The following is a 24,369-nucleotide window of genomic DNA, read 5'->3' as shown; positions in this document are numbered from 1 at the left end:
GCATGATCTCCTGGCCAGTATCTAATTTTCTCCCTTTCTGTCATTGAACTTGCTGTCCTGCATCAAGTCCATATCCCTTTCTCTCTAATCTTCATTGACCTGCATTTTTCTTAGTTGGTTATGCCAATGTTCAAAGCCCATTGTAGAAAACACAAATTTGCATACATCAAACACAAGGAACATGGATAAGGTATGTCGGATTCATTCAAGAACTCTTTGGAATCTTCTACAAAATATTGGTGCAACTGAGAGAGTAATTAGTCAAATAACCAAGTGTCCTATAGGATTCAACCTTAAATTAACAGTCAAGGTTTGCAATCAATATTATGTAAACTGTGCCCAATAAACCAAATTTAAAATATAATTTTTATAGTTGAATCTGTACCAATTCCAACACTTCATCCCTGCCATTGGTTCTAAAAATATACCTATTTTAACTTTGTTGATTTGAGTCAGGGGATGGTAATAGTGTAATGGATTTTTGTTAATATTGATCTTTACAGTTAAGTTATAGAATTATATAATTCTTAGTAAAGTTTGTGTTTGGGTGAATAGGGCACATTTACATTTTACAGACACAATTATTCTCAGAGACCTTTGAAATGGAAGCTGGCAAATCTCGAAGACTGGTAGTCTATGGATTTGTTCAGCGGAAGCCGTATAAGCATCCATAAAAATGAAGTACTCAAGAAGAGCTGCTGGTTGCTCAAGGAGGCCATCTGTTTAAATGTGATTCTTTGCTTATTTACTTATGTTTTAGAATGGAAATGCAGAGGCAGCTATTCAAACAAGCAGGACTTTTATTTAATTCAATGGCCACAGACAAGCTGGAATCTGTCAGCTCATGATTCATACTTTTGAAGAAGCATTATGAACTTCAAAGACAGAAATTATGTCATGTGTCATTTGATGAGACATTTTGGAGAACCGTATTACTGAAAACAGAGACATTTTGAAACGAGAAGATGCCTGTAGGTTACCTAGGATTGAAGGGGCTTGACCATACAGTAAGTAAGACAGGATTGGAATGCAGTAACAAAAGGCTGCTTATGTTCTCCTCAGGAAAAAAAAATACTGGAAAAGTGATTTTGAAGAATTAATCCACTTTTTTTGTCTCTTTGGAAAAGAGGGCAGATTTATTGTGTAGAACCCAGATTCCAAAATCTCCATGCAAGAGAGTGAAAATTACTTATATGAAGAAAAATTGCTCTGAAAACACCTCTACAAAATAAATTTTTGAGTATTAAAGAGGCCTGATGACTTGATGTTTCAAAATACCTTTGAGCAACAATTTTTAAAAAATTGATGCCTCACACTTACTCCATAATTTATTTTGAACAGCAGTAAAGAATACTTTTCAACACAAAAGTTTTCTGAGACTGAACTTTAAAATCAACACTCGAATTAAACTTAAACAGTAATGGTTTGGGTTTTAACACACACACACACACACACACACACACACACACACACACACACACACACACACACACACACACACACACACACACATTTGTGCATAGTGGAGTTAAGTGTAGAGTTAAGTAAGAAGTGTTAATTAAAAATAAAAAAAAATATTGTTTTGAAAATACCATTGATGCTGGTTTAGTTCATAACAATAGAAGTTATTCAGATTTGATGCTTGTGATCAGTGATGTGAAGCAGGGATAGATGGTGGGTCTACTATTGTTGTCATCTATTTTAACTGTCTGGGTGACAATGCAGTTATCAGTGTGGTTAATAAGTTCGTAGGTGATACCACATTTGGTTATATTGTGGATAGTAGAAAAGGTCATCTTGCATTGTAATATTATCTAGATCAACTGGAAAAGTGGGTCAAAGAAAGAGAGAAGAGATAAGTGTGAGGCATTGTATTTTGGTAAGTTAAATTAGGTCAGGACCAATATGAAAATTTTATGGCCTGGGAGAAGGCTGGAGAACAGGGAGACCAAGGGATGTTGGTCCATCAATACCAATCAATAGAAAGGATGGTGAAGTAGACATTTGGCAATATTAGAGAACTGAATACAGGAGTTGTGATGCATGTTACAACTATACAAGTGAAAACATGTTTAAAGTAGTTCTGGTCACTCATCTATTGGAAAGAAATCATTAAGCTGCAAATGATGCACAAGATGTTACTGGAACTGGTGGTCTTGAGTTATCAGGGAAGGCTGAATAGGCTGGGGATTTTCTTCCTTGAGCATAGAAGGCTGATGAGCGACTTTATAGCAGTGTTTAAAATTATGAGGGCCATAGATAAGTTAAATAATTACAGTCTTTTTTTTTTCATCTCTAAAACCAGAGATTTATGGTGAGATTTAAAGTGGACCTGAGGAGCAACTTTTCACACAGATGGTAGTAGGTCTCTGAAACAAGTTGCTAGAGGCAGTGATGAAGATAGTTTGAATTACAATGGTTAAAGGACATTCGGGCAGTTACATGGATAGAAAGGTTAAGATGGATATGGATCAAATAGAGGAAAGTTGGACTCACTCAGGTAGACAACTTCATTGGCGTGGACAATTTGGGCTGAAGAGCCCATTTCCATGTTGTAAAACTCTATGATTTCTGTGAAATAGCTGGTGGCATTGGTATTTCCCATGCATCTCCTGCATTTCAGATTCAATTTTATTTTCAGAGTTCAGACATGAAATCACATACAACACTAAGATTGTTTTTTTCAGTTGGCTACCACTTAATGGTAGTGGAAAAAAATAACTGTATACAGTTACCAAATAAAGAACTGTAAACAGATAACAAATGTAAACAAACTGTCTGTACAATACAGAGAGATTAAAATAAAACAATGAAGTGCACAAGTAAGAATCCCTGATTGAGTATGTAGTTGAGGAGTCTGATGGTGGAGGGGTAGCAGCTGTTCCTGAACCTGGTGGTGTGAGTCTTGTGGCACCTAGACCTCTTTCCTGATGGCAGCACTGAGAACAGAGAATGTGCTGGGTTGTCTGGATCCTTGATGATTGCTGCTGCTCTCTGACAGCAGCATTCCCTGTAGATGTACTCAACAGTGCTTATAATACTTGGGCTGTTCCAACTAACCTTTAGGCTTTTCGGCCAAGAATGTTGGTGCCTCCATACCAGATTGTGATGCAGACAGTCAGCACACTTTCCACCATACATCTTTATAAATTTGCCAGGGTTTTTGGTGTCATACCAAAGCTTTGCAAACTCCTGAAGAAGTAGAGGAAATTAAATGCTTTCTTCGCAATGACATTAGTGCATTGGGTCCAGGAAAGAACCTCAGAGATAATGACTCCACCTCTGATCCCACAATGATCACTGGATTGTCTGCCTCTGGTTTTCCTTTCTTGAAGTAAAAAAAAAATAAGCTCCTTCATTTTAGTGAAATTGAGTGCAAGGTTGTTGAAGCAAAGTTGTCAATCTCCCTCCTGTTTCCTAACTCATCACCCTTCTTTGCACAACTCACTACCATGGTAGTGTCAGCAGATATGTAGATGGTATTATTGTCGTACCAAGCCACTCAGTCGTAGGTGTAAAGTGAGTACAGCTGGGGTGAAGATTTGTTAATCCAGTACTGATGGTGATTGAGGAGGAGATGTTCTTACCAATCCTCACTGATTATTGTCTGAGGTGAGGAAATCCATTAGGGTGTTGAGTCCCAAGTCTTAGAGTTTGCTGATCAGTTTTGAGGGGTTGATAGTGTTAAATGCCAATCTATAGTTGATAAAGAGCACCCTGATGAAAGCATCTTTAATGTCCAGTGAGATGGCATCTGCCATAGACCTGTTGCTACAATAGGCAAACTGGAATGTATCCATGCCACCGCACAGACAGGAGCTGACATAATTCCTCATCAGCCTTCTAAAACACTTCATCACTGTTGATGTAAGTGCTACTGGTCGATAGTCATTAAGGCAGATTACTACACTCTTCTTGGGTACTGGTATAATTAATGCCTATTTGAAACAGGTGGTACCACACCATGCTGGAGAGAGTGAAGATATCCATAAATACATTGATAAGTTAGTCAGCACAGATTTTCAATACTTGGCCAGGTTCTCCATCCGGGCCCGATGCTTTTCTCAGATTTAACTCTCCTGAGGACACCATGTCAGACAGGATGGGATCATCAGGGGATGTGGGGATGTGGAGGGGTGGTTCTTTGATGTTACTGTCATCAAATTGGGCATAGAAGACATTGAATTCTCTGGGAGTGAAGCTTTGCCATCTGCTACTTCACTGGATTTGGTTTTGTAGCAGATTATGACCTTTAGGCCCTGCCACCGCTATCCCGTGTCCCTTGTGGTTTCCATTTTAATCCGGAATCTCCAATTCGGCAGGGAGATAGCTTTTTGCAGGTCACAACTGCTCCTTCTGTATTGATCTGGATCTCTGGACTTATTTGTTAATCTGCGTAGTTGTGTGAAGAAAGAATATTAAGCCAGTGGGTTCACAGAGAGACAAATCTGGACTCCAGGGTTTGTAATCACACATAACTTTTATTAAGACACAAAAATTTATAAAAGAGAATGGGAAATGTTAAATTGTGTGCAATTACTAATTCACACAGGCAATGCAGACATTTGTACCCTATAAGCAGAGGTTCTATACACCTTCCCGGATCCCTGATCATCGGGAGGCAGCTCTAGTACACACTATACGCAGAGGTGTACACACACTCCTGGACCCATGATCATCGAAAGGCATAGCTCTACTGCAACTATTTATCTAAAGCAATTTGATCTATAACAATACTATGGCTCAGCTTCAGTGCAGTGCACATATTACCTGCAAGCCTTCCAAGCGATATCCACAATAGTGACCTGGCATGGAGTGGTATCCAATGCTCGAACCAGGAGGCAGAGAGAGCGAAATGTGCTCTGTGCTGGTGCTAAATACAGTGCTAATTTGTGTGTCTAGTCAATAGTGACAATGAATGATTTGAATTAGCCAGTGGCAAGAAGTGCACTGGAGTCCAATTTTGACTGATAGGTGATATGATTTCTGAATAAATTTCAGATGGGGAGGGCACGTGACCACCCGCAAATCACACATTCCAGACAGGCAGGGAGGCCACATTTCCTCCACACACAGCAGTAGTATAGATGCTTGATTTGAAAAAATAACGTTGAAGAAATCTTGATCAGTTGGTGCAGTGCATGGTGCGGATCATACAAAATGCAGCCACGGTTTCTTCATTCATGAAATAATGAATGTTTACTGTGGTGGATGATAGCTCAAGCAAGTTGATTCTCTTGGATATTGTTGATTGTGGTTCGAACTGCAGTCACCCAGGCACAAGAACATTTCACCATACTTGCATAGTGGAAAGTGTTTGAATAATTGGGAAATAAATCATTTGCCACTCTGCCCCTAATCTACTCTTGTAGATTCAATTGTTGTGCAGTAATTAAATTATCATTTCCACTCTTCACAAATTGTCACCCTGGATTCATCCATCTGCAGTGTTAGTAGTTGGTAGCATTTGAAAAAATATAATTTAAATAAATGATCATAACTGTCAATGTCAGCAGAATAGAACAAAACATTTAGATTACAATCAGAGTGAAAACAAACTTGAACAGGGACTAAAACATTTGGTAGGCTTCAGAGAGAAAAAAATGTGGCAATCTGATTTTTGTTCAGATTTGAGTCGAATCAAATAATCTACTCATCATATATTGTGCTCATTTGCACAATTTTTCGTACATGCACAGTCTTTTGGTGAATATGAACCGAAGATTATGTTTCTTTAAGACATATCTGTGAAAGTTTATTGTTTTAGTATTTTATATTCAATGCCATTTGTCTTTCTTAATGTGAGTGGAAAATGGTTTAGATAGAAATATAGTGTAGATGCAACAGATGTAGCAGCAAACTCAGTAATACATAGGCAATTTTGAAAGGATATGTGAAACAGTACTGGTAAAAATCCTGATGTAGTCTTAAAAAGGTCCACTTAGTTGGCATCTGACAAAGCGTAGAATCCTGAAGATAACTCAGAAGTTCACTTATATTTCCACTTTCCTCAGCAGAGTTTAAGCTGGTTACATTTCTGACAAAGTGATGTAAACAGTGGGGCTCACTTAACTTTTCTAATAAGTCCTGCCTATTTTTTATTCTATTTGAAGTGTGATTTACTTTATTCACTATTTACTAATCTAAAATGACCAAAGTCATTAAATGTTCTCTAAAATTTTTACAGCCCTACAGCAGATATAGCTGTAGCTCAGTTTTAGAAGTAAAACGATTTTCAGCAAATAAAAACTTTTAAAAAAATCTTCTAGAAACAGCAGGGTCCTTCCTCGGGCCAATGGCCTATCACATAATTTATTTTGACTTCAATAAAATTTATTATACTGGGTCACACTGTCCCATTAAGTTAGTGGTGTGGTACTCCCTCCTGAATCTTATTTTTTTTCATAGAAACATTACAAATTAAAGTATAAAGAATAACAGACCTATGTCTTTCTTGCCTTATGATTCCATCATGAAACTCTGGATAATGAATCAATTCATTCAAGTGAAATTTTGACGAGGCAATATTTCATGTATCAGGGATCTAGAAATGCATTATGCTCTTCTTGAAAGATAAATCTATGCCCATCTTTCTTGAAACTCCATATTTGGTCCTCTTCAATCAGATTTTCAGTCCAGTCTCGACACAAACAGATATTTAAGATATATACTACTTCCCCTGGTGCACTTTATATCCTCATACTTCCCAAATGTCTGCTCTATTTTGTAGCTTGCAAACCTTCTAAATAATGTTTCCCTACTATCCTAAAAGAGCTAGACTACACTTAGCTGGCTCAGCTCTGCCCATACAGTCATGGTCAGATGATCGCCCATGCTGTTTTCACTGCTCACCCTTGTACTACTTCCACTGAATTAGTCAATGATCTGTCTTCGATGTCATTTTTTTTTCAAAGTAAACGCTTTGGACCCCGCAAGACACTCAGTCAAGAGCATCAAGGGAATGCCGTAAGGCAGGGGCTGGGACAGGCGGTAGCTCGCCTCGCGGCGGTCCGCCAGCCCGATCCCGAGATCCAACTACGAGCTTTTTAACTGCAGCAGCTTTAATATACGCTATTGGAGCTGGAATTACCGCGGCTGCTGGCACCAGACTTGCCCTCCAATGGATCCTCCGTAAAGGATTTAAAGTGTACCCATTCCAATTACAGGGCCTCGAAAGAGTCCTGTATTGTTATTTTTCGTCACTACCTCCCCGAGTCGGGAGTGGGTAAGTTTCGCGCCTGCTGCCTTCCTTGGATGTGGTAGCTGTTTCTCAGGCTCCCTCTCCGGAATCGAACCCTGATCCCCGTTACCCGTGGTAACCATGGTGGACACGAGCCGTACCATCGACAGTTGATAGGGCAGACACCTGAATGTGCTGTCGCTATCTCAGGGATGAACGATCGACCCTGTGTTATCTAGAGTCACCAAAGCTGCCGAGCGGGCCCACATTGGTTTTGGTCTGATAAATGCACGCATCACCACCGGTTGGGCTCAGCGCTCGTATGCATGTATTAGCTCTAGAATTGCCACAGTTATCCACTTAACAGCGAGCGATCAAAGGAACCATAACTGATTTAATGAGCCATTCGCAGTTTCACTGTACCGTCTGTGTGTACTTACACATGCATGGCTTAATCTTTGAGACAAGCATATGCTACTGGCAGGATCAACCAGGGTATCCTCTATTCATTATTACTCTTACTGTAATTTCACACCTGAATCAGATTTCTCCCTCTCTATTTTGCCATCTCTCTCTAGTCCTTCACTCTGTATTTGTTGAGATTTGTTTTCCAACAGCCTGGTTGCAACCTCTTCTTGCTGCTACCTTGGGGAAGAAGGTACAGAAGCCGGAAGACCAGCACCTCCAGGTTCAAGATCAGCTTCTTTCCAATGGTCATCAGGCTCTTGAACCTCTCCCTACTACCCAAATGATGAACTAGCACCACAAAATGTCTGTCTGCATTATTGTAATGTTGCTTATTTTTGCTTAAACTATGGACTATGAATATTTATTATCTATGGATCTTTTGTATTTAAAATCTTTTTCCATAGAAGAATTTAATGTAAATTATAGTAGTTGTTTTTTTCTACAAAGTACCTATTTGGCTGCAACAAGTAAGAATTTCCGTACAATCTATTATGTGTATGACAATAAATTCATTATCATTACAGTGTTCCCCCATTATAATGTGATCGTTTGAGTCCATAAAATCTCATTGCAAAAAAAGCAGGGTGGTGCTAAATTGGGGTTTCAATACATTGTTGTTTTTACAGTTGAAATTAAAATGCAAATTAATTTTTAGTAAACCAGAAATAACAATTTCTCTGGCATGAAACAAATAAAGTGTACGATGCTGAATGTTCACAACTTAACGCTGCTCAGCACCATGTTTAAAAGCGTTTTGAAGTAATAAGAACTACATTCGTGGAGAGATCACTTGCAACTCTGCCCTGTAGTTGGTCAGAGTAAAAAGTAGCAGATGATCCCAACTCCTGCTTGGGAGCTCGTTCCTGCTTGGAGTCCAAGGTCCCCGCTCCATCCTGGAAGCCCAAGGCCCTCCTTTCTGTGGGGAGCCCAACATCCCCACTCCTGCCAGGAGTCCAACATCCCCGCTCCTCCTGGGATCACTTACTTGCTTAATTTACTCCTGTATAATAATAGATTTTAGTATCCGTGGGGGGGTGGGGGGGGGTGGGAGTGTTTCAATGATTCATCGTGTTATATCCAAAAGTAAAATCAGGATTTCACTGTACCTCATTATTATTACCATCCTTCATGGATTGGGAAAACTCAATCTTCATTCAACAGTCCCATTGAGAACTGCTAACTGACTGCAGTGCATTGGTCAATTTGTTTCTGATTTTCTCATCTGAGCATTACAATGAGTAAGTCATAAATGTGAGCAAATCATGGGATGCTGGTGTATCAGATCTCCCACTTCATTGTTAGATTTGGCACTAAGGGCAGGTCTCAAATTAAGATGAAGGGCTGGATGGATTCATATACAGGGATGGTTGTTGAATGTAATGCTGAACTTTTGATTTGAAAGACATGGGCAGGTAAGTAATATGGTGCTTGCGTTTTACATAATTTAAAGTTTTTCTATTATTTAAAATGATCTTATGAATTAATAATCTAAATCCATTTGAACAGAATCTTCAGCTATGTTTACAAGCTGTTCAGAGATCTTGGATAGGAGAAAAAGGCTCTCAGAGTAGATGAAGGATGAAACCTCCAGATCCATTTCCTGAAGCAAAGTTGCTATTTGTGAATCCATGTTCCACTCTGATTGTCAGCTTTGGCAACCAGGCCTCAAATCGTATTGGTCCAAGAAAGTTAACTGCAGCTGTGTGGAAAGAAGACAAAACAAAGATGATGGATGAAATTGATCATAAACTTGACCAATGTTTTTGCCATTGCAATAAGTATCACTCCTTTACCCTGGATTCCATCCCTTGCCCTGATCACTCTAATACTGTTTTCACTTCAACTGTCCAATTTAGACCACATCTAACCCTCAATCTCTTCATCACAAAGGTTGCTTCCTTCCACCTCGCTAATATTTTCACTCACTTTTCTTGCTTTTCACACATTTTCCAATGCTAAAAACATTAATTAAATGCAAGTTACTCTTGCATGGACTACAGCTGGCTTGAAAGATATGCAAGGAACCCAACTAACAAAGTATTACAATTGACATGAACTTTTTAAATTTGAACAATACTTAAATGAAAAAAGCGCCCACACACATGTACAAGTCAAGTCAAGTTTATTATCATTTGATTGTACAAGTATAACCCAATGAAACAGCCATATCTGGTCCTCGCTCCAAAACATGCAGACACACAACCAGACATAGCACGCATACAGACAAATAATATATATGCAGGACAAGTATAACATCTATACAAATAAATAAATATTGTTTTGTACAAGTGAGAGTCTTGGATGTTTAGTGTCAGCATTCTGACACTGTTCCGCAGCCTGGTGTTGCTGACTCCGATACAGTCAGGGAGCTTCTGAAAGATGCTGTGTGCAGGGTGGAAGGGGTCCTCAATAATTTTGTGTGCTCTCTTCAGACAACAATTCTGGTAGATCACGTCGATGGTGGGGAAGGGAGATTCCAGTGATCCTCTTTGCCGCTCTTAATGTATTGACCTCTGATCAATTTCTCTGCAGCAACCATACCAGACTGCGATGCAGCCCGTAACTACAGCATCACTCACATGCACACATATTTAAATTAAAAAAGTATCATAAATTTGATATCGATAGTGAAAGAGGCTGGAAGAAGCAACGAAGTCTGACACACAGCTGAATTAACATCAGTAGAGATGCTTTTATTAGTCCAGAATGTTTCAAAGGTCATGTTGATTTAACTTTATCCATTAATTGAGCCCCTTCACAATCTCTGGCTCATTAACTCCCCTCAGCCAATTTCATCAGTGCTGTAAAAATAAAGTATTAATCTGATTCTTCTGAACCATAGGTTTTAGTTTCAAGCCCCATTTCAGAGAATTGAACACAAAATGCTTGTTTGACATTCAGCACAGTACTGAGGGAGTGCTACCTTTTAACAACATTTCCTTTCACATTTGATTCTAAACATTGGTCTCATTTGAACTCCAAAGCAAATGTAAAACAAAAAATTATGCTGGCAGAAATTTGAAAAAGAATAGCATGTTGGATGCTGATGTTCTGATCAATATTTATCCCTTATTAAACAACCTTAAGAAAGATTATTCAATCATTATCATATTGGTGTCTGTCAAAACATGCTGAATAAAAATAAGCTGTTGCATTTTTCCACATTGTAATTGTGAATGTCTAAGAAATATAGCTCATGAAACATTTTGAAGCTTGTTGAGATTTTGAAAATAATGCTATTTTTTTTCTCTCAGTTAACACTTGTGTTCTTCCTTGGCCAAATTCCTTTCCGCCATGCCCCAGCACCCCAGCGATTGTAAGCATTCTAGTAGGATTGCATCTGAAATAGCTTCTGAATCAAGTGCATATGTTCCGTTCCTGTACTAAGTTGTAGATTGACTCCTGGCAAATTCTTGCCAACTAGATGTTTTTTTCAGGAATACACCATTGAAGTGGGGTTTTCGTTGATGTATGAAGACTTGGGAATCACATTGCAATGGCAGTAATATTAATCACAAGCTTTTAATTGTATGATTTGTATTTCAATAATTTGAGTCTACTTATATGATATGGATAAGCACAATTTATTTTTTAAAATTTAATTTAGACATACATCACAGTAACAAGCCTTTTTGGGCCACGAGCCTGTGCCACCCAATTGACCTACACCCCAGGTACATTTTGAATGGTGGGAGGAAACCGAACACCTGGAGGAAACCCATGCAGAGAGGAGGAGAACATATAAACTCCTTATGGACAGCAATGGATTTGAACCCCAGTCACTGAGACCGTAACAGCATTGCTCCAACTGCTGTGCTAACCAGGCTGCTCCACTAATCTAACCATGACATTAAGTTGACTGTCAGTAATTATAACCAATATAAACTGAAGCCTGGTGACAACAGAGTAATTTGAGTTCTACATCTTCTATCTTTAGATCATAACTCAAAGTTAAGAAAACACCTTTCATATCCAAAGAAATTTCATTTCCAGTCTTCTCTTTAAAGTTAATATCATTTTAACATCTGATCATAATCATTGAGTTGCTAAAACTGGTATAAAATGTTGTGGGTATTCTCACCTCTGTATTACCCCTGGGATGGATATTTTTGATGATCTGAGCAAAGCTATTTTGGTTGCAATATTTTTCTGAGGAAGATCATAAAAATGCAGCCTTCAGCCAAGACTGATGACTTTGCTGAAATCTTCTTCATGCAGGAGTTGCACCATGTGCAAGAGTCATGACTGTTAAAACAGTCTCTTTGCACAAGAATTGTGATGTAAAGTCAAAAGTAGTAGTACTGTGTGATAGTACAGATCTATCACCAATGTATATAGTGTATATAGTTACAGTATCTAGACTGTGCTTATAGCGATTGGCTGAGAGCTTAGCCACGCCTACTGTCTGGGCCTTAAAGGGTTGTGTCCCTAGCCAGGTCGGATCATTCCGGACTGGTTGGCCACCTGTGAAGAGCTCCTGTCTTTTGCTAATAAAAGCCTTGGTTTGGATCAACAAGTCTTTGATTATTCCGACGAGCTCTACATACTGATATACCCCAACAGGAGAATCTTATAAGTGTTCTGACTCTTTGCGGTTATAAACTTAAATGATCAAGAAATACATTTAGGAACAAAACAAATAGATGTGGGTGTATATCATATGTCCTTTTGAGTCTGTTTTACAGTTCAATAAGGTCATCACTGATACTGAGACTCGTGCCTGTTTGGCCCAGTTGCATTTTCCTTCATTCTCTAATGTCCATTATCTATCAATCTTAGCCATGAGTGTGCACAATGACTACACATCCAAAGCTCTTTGAGTTAGAGAATTTCAAAGATTAGTAGAATGGAGAAAGGTTATTTAATGCTTGTGCTAAATTCCAAGTCCTTATGCCCTTAGATTTTAGAGTCATGGAATTTTAAAGGATGGATATAGGCTCTTTGGCCTGACTTGTACACGCTGACCAGTTTATTCAGTATATTTATCCTGTGTGCTTGTATTGGGCTCATATCCATCCAAATCTCTCCTATCCATGCACCATCTAAATGTATTTTGAACATTACAATTATAACCACTTCCTCTGGTAGCTCCATAGCCAAGAAAGCACAGCAGCACCTCTGTTTCCTGTGAAGGCTGAGGAAAGTTCATCTCCCACCCTCCATCCTCACACATTCTACAGAGGAATATATTGCAAGCATCCTGCGCAACTGCATCACTGCCTGGTTTGGAAGCTATGTCACCTTGGACCGCAAGGCCCTGCAGAGGATAGTGAAGTCAGTCGAAAAAATCATTGGGAGCTCTCTTCCTACCATGAAGAACATTTATAATACTTAATTCAGGTGAAAGGCAATAAGCATTGTGAAGGAATCCACACATCCCTCATTTAAACTGTTTTCCCTTCTGCCATCTGGTAGGAGGTATTGTAGCACTCAGGTCCTTATGTTTAAATTGGGCAACAGTTTTATATTTCTCCCAAGCCATTAGGCTCCTGAATTCCCAAAACATATGTGGATAGTGTACTGTGGACTTTTATTGGATACATCTTAATATTTTAATGTGTTTGACTTCTATTCTAACTTATATTTATGTAAATATGCTCCATGGTCCTAGGGAAACATTATTTTGTCTTTACCTTGTGAGCATGACATGAACAATAAATAAAGGTGACTTGACTTGACTATATTCACTGCCCAGTGTGAAAAAGGTGCTTCTTAGTTCCCTTTTAAATCTTTCCCCTCACACCTTAAATTTATGCTCTGTCATTTTAGATTTCCCTCCCCTGAAGAGAGCAAACTATAACTATTTACCTTCTCTTGGACGTCATGATATTATAAATTTCTATGAAGTCCCAAACTCAGCCTCTGTGTTCCAGGGATCAGAGCCCTAGCCTATCCATCTTATCCTTATAATTCAAGACCACTAATCCTGGTGATCTAAATCCATTCAGCACCATTTCCAGCTTAATGATATATTTATCATTGCTAGATGACCAGAATTGTGAAAAATGCTCCATGTTCCTGCTTCTTCATCTTGGGAAACAATCTCTCAGTATCTAATTCGTCTATCCCACCCAGAAACATCTATGCAGAAATGAGGAAGGGCATGGAGAGGAGTACAGGCTAACAGGTAAGACATCATAAGTGGAAATGGGTGGGAAGGTAGAAGAGAATAAAGCTAAAAAGTGATGGCGAAAGGGGTAGCTCTCTGAATGCCAATGGAAGGGAAGGGCGTGGGGAGCTGGAGGAAAGAAGATCAAGGGATAGAGAGAGAGACTTAACATAAACCAGAGAAGTTAATGTTAATACGTCTGGTTGGAGAATGCACAGATAGGGTATGAGCTGTTGTTTCTTCATTTTGCCAGCAGACTTGGTTTTCCAATCCAGGAGGCCATGGATGGACATGTCAGTGTGGGAATGGTATATGGAATTGAAATGGTTGACCACTGGGATCTCCCTGTTAGTGCACTGACAGTGCAAAGGAGCTCAACAAAACAATCTCCCAGTCAGTATCCAGTCTCTCTGATGTACAAGAGACAACAGCGGGAGCACTGAATGAATATGCACAAATGAAATGTGCTTCCAATGGAAGGACTGCTTGGGTTTCTGAATGGTGGAGAGGGAGGAGGTATGGGTGCAAGTGTAATATTTCTTGTGGTCACAGAGGTAGGTATCAAGAGGGTGATTAGTAGGAAATGATGCATGGACAAGGGAGTGCTAGAGAGAGAGAGAGAGAGAGGTCTCTGTGGAAAGCAGAGTGGAAAGGAGAGGGGAAGATGTGTATGGAGGTGGGATCACATTGTATATGGTGGAAATTGCAGAGCATAATATGTTGGATGCAGAGATTAGTGGGGTGATAGGTTATGACAAGGGGAACCTGCCTTCACTGCATCTTTGGGAAGAGGGGGCCAGGGCAGATAAGTGGGGAAAAGAGGAGATGCTGGAAAGGCCTGAGTGGATGGCAGTACAATGGGTGCCTTTACTCCGCCCATGCCCCTTCCTCTCTTCTCTTCTCCTTGCTCCTTTATATTTAGGTGTCTGCCTCCTTTAATAAAAAATAAAATTTTAGACATTCAGCATGGTTACAGGCTATTTTGGCCCACAAGTCTGTGGCACCCAATTCTGCTCATTCCTTGATGAAGGCTTCAGGCCCGAAATATTGGCTATCCTTTACCCCGAATTCTATGTGACCTGCTGAGTTTCTTCTGCACTTTTGTGTATTGTAGTTGGTTGGCAGCATATGCAGACTTTCCTGTTTATTACCTCAGTGAGATTGTCCCTCATTGTTCTAAACTCCAATGAGTGTCCACCAGAGTTATCAGACTCTCCTCAGGTTGCCATTTCCTCTTTTCACTATAATCATCTATTCTTTTTTTAGTGTGCAAGAGGAAAGATCTGTTTAAATGTTAAAATCTATAAAAGATTAAATAAAGTTGATTTCAATAAAATAATTTTATTTTGTAAATGTTTTGAAATGCAATCCAACTCTAATTCTCCAAGTTCTCAAAATATTGCCAGTTTTTTTTTTCTTTTTGCTTTGCAGCTGAGTTTGTTAATGTTAGATTTTCTACCATTTTGATGAATGATGAACTTAGACAAGGTTAAAAAAAATAAATCATTGAATAAAAAGCTAGCAGAATCAAATATCTCCAACTTGTGGCGAGAAGCAATCTTCTTTGGCTTGGCTTCGCGGACGAAGATTTATGGAGGGGGTAAGCAATAGTTATTGAAGAACAACAATGACAATTTGCATTCATATAGCACCTTTAACACGACAAAAACACCCCTCAAAGGCTTACAGGAGTGATATGAAACGAAACTTCACACCAGGTCACACAAGGAGATGCTCAGGCTGAAGACCCTGGTAGAAGCAATGAAATAAAAGGATGATTTAAGGTGAAAAGGGAAGCAGAATGGTTTGATAGTGATTTACAAAGCTCTGGTTATTCGTGGAGTGATTTAAAACAGTGATGATCAAGTGACCAGAATTATCGATGCACAGACACCTTGGAGTGTTGTATGGATGGAAGAAATTATAGAGATAAGTATAGGTGAGATATGTTAAATGTTTCATCCACTCTATTATTGCTGAGGTTATTCCTCATACAGTCAGTGGCCTTCTAGAGATAATAAGCAAACATCTTGCAATAAATATTGCAAATGCTACATAACTTGATGAGACAGCAGTGATTTTTCTTTCACTTTCTCCCAATATGAAAAGCCTGATATTGATCATCACCTTTCTCCTGATACTCCATCGAACAGGGAAATTAAAGGCTTTGTGCTGATACACTGACCTGCTACATAGTTTTAAAAACAGGCTAACATTTGTGTTTCATTTTCTTGCAATGTTATGAAGATTGTGATAAGCTCAAGATATCTGAACATCACTTTTAAGTTTGAATGCTGGTAGTTTTAATATCCAATTTATGAAGGTTTTAAAGAAAAAAGGCTAATGGATAGATGGGAGTGATTACAAGCCAGTTATCTAATCAAGAAGTTTGTATGGCATAAATCAAGTGATACTAGAGCACTTTCTAACTGTCATTGGAACTCCAGGATTGGATTACAGCCCCAAAATGCATTTCCTGATGTCTGTTACTATTTTAAAAATAAACTTTTCTATATACCTATGTTTTATATAAAATGTTCCTGCTATCTTATTCCATCTTTGATGTTCAACAAATGTAGGAAAAAAAATTGGTCTCCATCCATTTTTGCGGCTGATCTATCTTACCATTTTTGTAAGGGTGCTACTTAGATGTGTGCCATCTGACATTTTTTTATTCCATTAATGTTGCAGGAGTGATAGCTGATCAGCATTTAGATTTGCTTTAAGTAGAGGGAGGTCTCTGCATTCAAGGTAAATGCATTATATTCCTTAACATTGGAATTCAATATTTCCATCTTAAATTGGGAGCTCTGAGGTAGCAAATTGAATTTGTTTCTATGTGGCATCTGAAGCCTAATATAACTCATAAGAAATCAGAGCAGGAGTAGGCCATCTGGTCTGATAAGGCTCCTTTGCCATTTGATAAGATGTGGCCATGGAATAAGCTCCACTTACCTGTTTCCCCCCCACCCCCATACCCTTAATTTCCCCTACTATGAAAAAAAAAGATGTAGCTGTGACTTAAATATACATACTGAGATAGCCTCTATTGCTTCCTTGGGCAATGAATTCCACAGATTCACTACACTTCTCATCTCTGTCCTAAATCTACTTCCCCAAATCTTGAAGCTATGTTCCCGAGTTCCCACCAGCAGTGGAAATATCTTCCCTGCCTCTATCATAGCTGACTGTTTCATAATATTATCTGTTTCTATCAGATCCCTTCTCATTCTTCCAAATTTCAGCAAGTATAGACCCAGGTGAATCATTCTCTCCTCAAGTTAACTTCTTCAATCCAGAATCAACCTGGTGAACCTCATCAGCACCACCTCCAAACCCAGTATATCCTTTCTCAGTTAAACGGACCAGAGCAGCACACAGTACTCTGGGTGCAGCCTCAACAGTAACCTGTACAGTTGCAACAGAAACTCCCTGCACTTGAATTCAATCCCTGCAGCAACATTCAATTTTTCTTCTTGATTTCCTATTGCACTTGCAAACAAACCTCTGTGGTTCACGCAGAAGCACTCCCAAGTTCCTCTATACCAGTGATTCTCAACCTTTTCCTTTCTACTCATATTTCCTTTCTTTGGCTTGGCTTCGCGGATGAAGATTTATGGAGCGGTATGTCCACATCTGCTGTAGGCTCGTTGGTGACTGATAAGTCCGATGCGGGACAGGCAGGCACGGTTGCAGCGGTTGCAAGGGAAAATTGGTTGGTTGGGGTTGGGTGTTGAGTTTTTCCTCCTTTGTCATATAACACTTTAAGTAATCCCTATGCCATCAGTGCTCTGTGATTAGTAAGGGATTGCTTAAAGTGGTATGTGGGCGGGAAGGGAAGGTTGAGAATCACTGTTCTAGACCCAATTGTTACTGAAATATTTTGCTTGAGAAAAATTGTTATTGGCCCATTTCCTTTGGAGTTATGAAACCATGCATATAATGAGTCAATTAGGCACGATTAAAACAGTGGTTTTGAAACTTTTTCTTTCCACCCATATACCACCTTAAGCAATCCCACAGAGCACCTATGGCATAAGGAATACTTAAAATGGTATGTGATTGGAAAGTAAAGGATTGAGAACCACTACTCTATACAATCATCAGCTGACAAAAAATACACCAAGAACCAACCTATACTTTCAATGGAAAGAGTATACCAAATTGATTGTGAATGGTAATTTTGTTGTGTGAGATGTGGCTACCATTACTAGGCTTAAACTCCCCAGAGTTCAGCTGAATAAGAAGGATTGAAATACGCAAAACTCTTCAGGGACTTCACAGGATAGATGCATGGGATGATATTTCCCTTGTTTGGAGTGTTTTAAACCAAAGGTCACAATCTCAGAAAAAAAAATATCATTCATTCAGGAATGAGATGAGATTCAATTTTTTTTTCACATCAAGATAACAAATCTCGGAATTGGAGATTGTTTTATTCTTGTCTGAAGCATCTTTCTTTATATTAATCTATGTTCTAAATGAATCACCATTACACATTATAGCTAATGCAAGGAGATCTCTTAAGCTTAACAAAATAATTGGTGCAAGCAAAATTATGCCAACCATTTTCTCCAATAACCTATACAAAGAAACGATTTAACTTCAAGAGGCAGAGTGGATTTTTTAATGTTTACTCAGAAATGGAAGACAGCATCTAGAAGTAATTGACAATGAGTTTACAAAACAATATCTTCTCTTTGAATGTCAAGAAATGTTTACATTTTTAAGACTCAAGAAATAATTCCTTGGTTACATTTTTAATTCTCCAGGTATTTTTAGGGAGTATTGTTAAAGTAGCATTTTTTGCTTATGGATACAGTTCAGAGCAAGGTTTTCTGATCTGCAATGCTGACTGCATTCATAGAATGAGAAGCATTGAGTGTTTAAGATAGAGAGGAAGCCATTCTTTTTTTTTAGACATAAAGCACAGTAACAGGCCATTTGGGCCCATGAATCTGTGCCGCCCAATTTACACCCAATTAACCTACAGCCCCGGTACATTTTGAAGAGTGGGAGGAAACTGGAGTCCATGGGGAATACCCAGGCAGAAAAGGGAAGAACGTACATACTCCTCCTTACAGACAGCAGGGGATTTGACCCACAGTACCAATCGCTGGTGTTGTAAAGGGATTGCACTAACTTGCCAACCCAGCTGATCTCATCTACACTATGAACTCAGCTCTTCTTCCAACATCTATTCTCCTGCAAGTCTCAGTCTTTTGTGAACTTTTTTTTAAATTTAATGAGGTTTTCTGCCTCTGTCAGTCTTTTAGGAAGTAGATTCAAAAACTGCTAAATGGCTGTCCACTCACAAAAGTCCCCTGGCAATCATTTATCCTTTGCTTTTACCACATACAAATTTTACCAGAGGGTGGGAACTTGGTGCCCACTGAAGCAGTGGAGGCAACCTCAGTAAATGTATTTAAGAAAAGGTTGGATATACATAATAAGGGAATTAGGGATATGGGGAAAAGACTGATAGGTGGACATGAGCCTATCATCCGATCAGCCATGATCACATTGAATGTTGGATCAGGCTCGACAAGCTGGATGGACTACTGCTCTTATTTCTTATGTACTTATGTAGGCAATTTTAGATTCAATTTAACACTCTTTCATGAACCCAATGGACTTATACTTCTTTTTACTTGTCTCCCATCCAGGAGACCTTGTCAAAAGCATAACAATAATCTCCTTACTTTTCTTTCTGAAGGAACCACTGAGACTAAATAGCAGTATTGGCTACCACAAATAAATAAATAAAACATATGAACCAATCTGATACAAACTGAAAAAAAGTGATTATAATTGCAAGTAGTCAAGTCCAATTATGGAATGATATTGAAAATACAAATTTAGACTAAAAATTATAATGTTTCATATTGTCATTCAAGATGTACGAAGGTCATTCAGTTAATAATTTGACTTTAAAATTAGAAATGTGTGCATTAAATTGGCTGGGTTAGGTGGTGTCAATTACTGCCAGCCTCAACTAATGAAGCCTTGTTCCATAAAGAATCCTGCCTTGAAATTAAAGGGTTACATTGTCCTTTATAGAACACTGATTTAAGTGTGACCAAATGAAAGATAAAAAGCTAGAAGGTTTTCAAGTCTGTAATCATCCTGGTACTTCACAAAGCCATTTGTAACATAAAAATGACCCCCTTTCAAATGGAGTTCATTGCTAACATGCCAGGATAGCACTCAGGTTATTTTTTCCCCTTCTGTGTTGGGGGCAGCTTTGCATCAGAAGAATTCTTGGCAATTAATGCGCTACCTCTTGGGCTAATTAAATTAGAAAGGATAAAAAAAATACAGAGCTGCTTTTGTGGTGGACACAATGTTGTGCTTCATGCGTCTTGCTCAGGGAGGAATTTATGCCATTTAGCCCCAGCTCCACAGTTGCCTCTAGCAGAGCTCTGGACTCTCTTAACACAGTCAAGTTCCTAATTTGCTTCAATGAGAAAGAATTATTAACTGATGATAAGAAAGGAGCATTCAGAGCTCCAGGCTTAGTGTGTGAAAGAATGAACTAACTGGCACCTGAAGCGCATGCAATTTTTATTAATTCCTGCCTAAAACAACGCATTCAGGAGTAAAATTGCTGTGCAAATGACAAAAGAAATTATGTTTTAAATTCTTCAGCTATGTAAATGCTACTGCTTAATTTCTGCCCTAACTGAATCACAAGACTAAAAGGAATTGGGAAAAGAATACCATAGAATTAAATAAATAGGAATGTGCAAAAGCTAGGTCATCAAATCTGAAAATATGATTTATCTACTATAAATAGGTCATAATGGAATTTCAAAATTATTATTGTAAATAGCATAGAAATAAGAAAGATAGGTTATTTCTCCACGTTTGAAATTCTGAAGATCTATGTTAGGAAGAGATTTCAATTTTCACTCACGCACAATAATGCAATACATATTTGGAGATGCTTCAATTAAACTTTACATTTACTAAGGTCCAAAAGGACATGTACATAAAGTAAGTATGGCCAGCCAGAACATAAATCATATCCTGTAGAATTCTGGAACGTCATGAGCATACATTGCTCAAATTAAAGGATTTAATGGTAATCTTATTGAATTTACTGCCAGATTTGACCTTGGGAACCACAATATATTTTATAAAATTTAACCACATTCTGTCAAATATGTTTTTTGTTAAATGTTTTCAGATTTTTGCCTAGATTGCAATTGTGGACTTAATAATTAAGTGAGTTGCAGTATTAAGATTTATGAATTGGCAGCTTGAAATATATAGAAATCCGAATCCAAGCATGATACTCATTTGGTTCCAAAGATTCCTATCAAATTAATCTTGCATTTGTCAAGATTTAACGGTATGACTTTTAGTTAACAATGTTAACTCTGCCTATTATAACCCTTTAAGGTTTTATATTATTGCCAAAGCCTACATTTCAGATATTATTCATACTGATGAATACACTACCAGGATCTGAAGAGCTTAGCTAAAATATTAAAAAAAAACCTCATAAAAACTAATGCCATTAAGTTCTTTCAATCATGACGCTGTATAGAATGTCAAAAATATTTTTTTGCCATCCAGGCCTAATCAGACCATAGAGGACTACTGGCATAAAATAAGCTGCCAAGGAATTCGGTGGGTCAAGCAGCAACAGTTAGGGAAAAAGGAATTGTCAATGTTTCGGGTTGAAACCCTCCGTCAAGACTGATCTTGCAGAAGGGAGATAGACAATATAATGAGGAGAGTATAAAAGGAGTGAAACAGGGTCAAAAAATTGATTTGGGACCCAGGGAGCGATGAAGGATGATAGACAATTGGAGGATATGGAGCAGAATTGGGAGACCGAGGCAGATGATGGGTAGGTGAGAGAGCAAGGGAGAGGAAATCTAGGGTGCAGCAAGATATGAGCCAGGAGAAGGTGGAGGTGTGGGTAACAGATGGAATGTAATGAATGGGAACATGGGCCACTAGTGCTGGAATATGATACGTAAAGAAAGTATTAGGAGAGAAATGGGATCAAATGGAATAAGAGGTGGGAGAAGATCCAAGTGGGTGAACGATGTGAGTAGAGCTGGATAGACAGGATGGAGAGGAAACCACATGCCATTTTCTACCTGGGCAGTCTTCAGCCTAATGTTATGGTTAGAACATTGAATTTTACTATTCAGTGTTCTTCTGTGTTCCCTTCTCTTCTGATCCATTTCCAGTCATTTCATTCTCCTTTTCACTCAATTGTTTACTATCTCCCAGGCCCCCTACTTTCCATCCTGGATAGCTTTTATTCGCACTTACCACTCTCCAACTTCTGCCTCCACTTTGGATTTCCCCTAGCTTGTTTGGGTTATCAGTTGGAAGACTGCACCATGTTCAAGGACTCAATGGTGAATGAATGTGTCACATTTGTTATGAACTCCATCAGAAAATGCTACTGCAGCAACAGGGTAACAGCAGATGCCATCCCATTGGCTCTACACAAAACCCTAGAACACCTGGTCTGCAAAGTTGTGTACTTTAGGATGCCCTTTATCAACTATAGTTTGGCATTCAACATCATCATTCCCTCAGTAAACTCCAAGAGCTGGGCCTCAATACCCCACTCTATAATTGGATCCTGTATTTTGTCACCTCCAGAACACAATCAGTGAGAATTTGTAAGAACAAATCCTCCACAATCTTCATTGGTACCAAAGGGCTGCATAGTGAGACCACTGCTTTACACTTATGACTGTGTGCAACAACACCATCTACCAGTGTACTGACAATCCCATATTAGTGTGTATAAAAAGAGGTGAAGTGTCAGTATACAGGAGGGAAATTGAAAACTTGGCTGTATGGTGCATAGACAGTAATAATATGCTCAATGTCACCAAGACCAAGGAGACATTTGTAGAATTCAGAAAGGGAGGATTAGAGATGTACAATCCAGTGACCTTGGGGGATCAGAGGTGGAGAAAAAGAGCAAATTTAAATTCCTGGGAGTTAATATCTCGGATCACCTTTCCAGGACCCAACATACTAATGTCCTCAAGAAGAAAGAATGTCAATGCCTTTACTTCCTCAGGAGTTTGCCAAGGATCAGTATTACATCAGAAACCTTGGTAAACATCTACAGATGTGTAGTAGAATGTGTGCTGACTGGCTGCATCATGGCCTGGTATGGGGGGCACCAATAACTGTGAGTGGAAATCCCTGCAAAAGTTAATGGACACAGCCCAGATCGTCACAGGAAGAACTCTCCCCACCATCAAGATAATCAACATGAAACTCTGTTGTTGGAGAGCAGCAGCAATCATCAAGAATCTATGCCACCCAGTTTTCACTGCTGTTATCAGAAATGAGGTATAGATGTGTCAAGACTCATATCAACAGGTTCAGGAGGACTTGCTACCCCTCCAGCATCAGACTCTTAAACAACAAATTCAATCAGAGACTTATTTAAGGATTCTTACTTTGCACATGAATTATTACTGGACATTTTTTTTTCTCAAATCAAGTCAAGTTTATTGTCATGTGATTGTACAAGTACAATCTGAGAAAAAAAGCTTTCTCTGTTCCTCAGTGCAAACCATGCAGACATGCAACCAAACATAACACACATACAGACAAATAATACATAAGCAGGGAAAGTATTTGATCTATAAAAATAAACAAATAAATATTGTTTTGTACAAATGAGAGTTTTGGATGGTTCATGTGATCAGTTTGGTCATTCAGCATTCAAACTGCCCATAGGAAGAACCTGCTCCTCAGCCTACTCCTCTATCTCTTCCGCGATAGGAGCAACTGAAATATGCTGTGTTCAGGATGTAAGGGCTCCTCAATGATTTTGCGAACCCACTCCAGACAATGGTCCTGGTAGATCACATCAATAGGGGAGAGGGAGACTCCAGTGATCCTCTCTGCTGCACTTATGGTCCTGCGGATTGACCTCCATTCCATCTACTGCAGCAATCATACCACTCTGTGTTCAGCCAGGAAGGACACTCTTATAAAGCGCCTGTAGAAAGTTGAAATCATAGCAGCCTTCTGTTTTGCATAGTTTGTTTACATTTCTTTCTTAGTTTGCAATAAGTATTAATTCTGCCTAACCCGCAGGATAAAGAATCTCAGGGTTGTATGTAATGTCATGTATATACTCTGATAGTAAATCTGAAATCTGAGCAGATCAACTCCTGCCTTAGGACGGACCTGGTCCCACTTTAATTCATCCGCTGTCACAACAGGTCAACAAGAGATCAATGGATGTTTTCTCTCTGGTCCTTCACTCTATATTAGATTATCTGGACCACAAGATCACCTACATCAGACTGTTTTTCATGGACTACAGTTTCACACCATCACACCAGCAAAACTATGAATTAAATTCAAGGATATGGGACTCTATCCCTTTGGAAAATGATCTTCAGCTTCTTCAACAGTAATCTCACATTTCACATCGATTTTGGCATACAATTGCTTTTAACATGAGGAAAGTTTCTGTTATCATTGAATAGTTCACAAATTATAGACATGGTTTTAAATTTAAAAAAAATTAAATTTAAATATAATTTTTAATTTAAATTTCTCACAAACACAAAAAGTCAATTTATAAAAATTTAAAACGAATGGAGGT

At 38.7% G+C, this 24,369-nt stretch overlaps 1 long non-coding RNA gene across 1 annotated transcript in view; it reads right to left on the bottom strand.

Moving 5' to 3' along the window:
- Window positions 1-4,461: 4,461 nt before the first annotated feature.
- Window positions 4,462-24,369, bottom strand: part of LOC138761970 (uncharacterized) — a 117,593-nt gene continuing 97,685 nt past the window's right edge. The window contains exon 8 of the long non-coding RNA XR_011356668.1: window positions 4,462-9,347. This is a non-coding gene — a long non-coding RNA (uncharacterized lncRNA). The remainder of the gene's footprint in view (window positions 9,348-24,369) is intronic.

The sequence above is a fragment of the Narcine bancroftii genome, chromosome 4 (genome assembly GCF_036971445.1).
Source record: "Narcine bancroftii isolate sNarBan1 chromosome 4, sNarBan1.hap1, whole genome shotgun sequence".
Classification (NCBI taxonomy): Eukaryota; Metazoa; Chordata; class Chondrichthyes; order Torpediniformes; family Narcinidae; genus Narcine; species Narcine bancroftii.
This window is presented reverse-complemented; position numbering and strand designations above follow the sequence as displayed.